General features: G+C 27.8%; 1 protein-coding gene across 4 annotated transcripts in view; it reads left to right on the forward strand.

Moving 5' to 3' along the window:
* The window catches only part of LOC117180398 (uncharacterized protein DDB_G0284459-like), a 201729-nt gene that overhangs the window by 144471 nt on the left and 55849 nt on the right, over window positions 1-1409 (forward strand). The window lies entirely within an intron of this gene.

Here is a 1409-nt window from a genome sequence, read left to right on the forward strand (position 1 = left end):
AGAGAGAAGATCTTGTTAGAAACTTCTGAAATAAGTATAAAATGCATATAAGTAAAATTATCATTATAACATCAATTATTTGACTTTATATCATAATTAATTGAAGAGTACATAGTCCATATAAATTACAGTTTGCTTAAAGCATTTGAGGTTGTCATGACTATGGTTTCCTTACATCACATATATAATATAAGAAGAGTATAAGGTTTTCATTATAGATCTTCACGTTGTGACGATTTTCCATAAAGCTAAAAAAGAGAGAAGATAATTTTTAATTCCAAAGTGCATTTCGTAAAGAAAATTTGATGGAATTTTTGTGGAACTTCAAAATTGAATTCCTGAGCATAGCTTTTCTAAAGTAATTTCAATCTTATGTATAGATGAAATTTATGGCCTATAGTCAAAAATAAATTTAAGTTTTTCACATCAGGACGCTTTTTTGCAATAAAAATTTGTAAATGCGTCCTTGTATGGAAAAAAACAAATTTATTTTTGACTTTCATTTTTTGAATGTCAAATACTTATTTTTGTCCAAAAAATTGTTACGACCCATGAAAAGGTCGTGAAAATCTTTATCGAAATTTCAATAGACATTCTTTTTATTGCTACTAAAAGAGTTGAAAATCGCCAAAACAGATATTATATTCTCAAAAACCAAGCATCGCTTATTTTCATAAATAAAAAATAAGACTTCCACTTTTTAACAACAAAGCTCTTAAAGGAAAACCCTAAGCGATTACATTCTCATTACGAAACTCGCGCTTCGCACTCGATAGTTTTTGTCCAATTGAAGAACTTCATCAAGATAATTTGTAAACCTTGTTAAAATCTACTAAAAAGAACACTTTAAAAACTAATGGATCTCTTAAAAAACCAAAATTGCATATTTTTGAAAATGAATTTTTGTCTAATCGAAAAATCTAATTGACATAGTTTCTAAATATATTCGATATCTGGTGATGAATTCAAATGAAATTTCCTAATCTTTCAGAAAAATATTTTCTTTTCTATTTTTCTGAACATTTTCCAAATTTTCAAAAGTATATAACTGTTCTAATTTTCATCGAAATTGAAATTTTTTTTTTATAATTTGCAAGTCTTCTACCCAACTATAAGAAACGTTGACAAAAATTCTTTAAATTGAAATATCTGTTTAACGAACTTAGCCTTCATTTTGGGAACCTTTAGAAGTGTATCAAGGCTGACTTGATTGGACAAACCCTTCAAAAGTTAGCGTGGCTCCAACATTCAGGTAACCATACATACAGACATACAGATGAACAGACATACAGACAGACACCGATAAAACTTTATGATTTTTGGATTCTTTGAATGCCGAAACGTAAAGATCCGTTAAAAACCAGAAATCGAAAATTTGGATTAGAAGTAACGTACAGAAATAAAATATT

The sequence above is a fragment of the Belonocnema kinseyi genome, chromosome 9 (genome assembly GCF_010883055.1).
Source record: "Belonocnema kinseyi isolate 2016_QV_RU_SX_M_011 chromosome 9, B_treatae_v1, whole genome shotgun sequence".
Classification (NCBI taxonomy): domain Eukaryota; kingdom Metazoa; phylum Arthropoda; class Insecta; order Hymenoptera; family Cynipidae; genus Belonocnema; species Belonocnema kinseyi.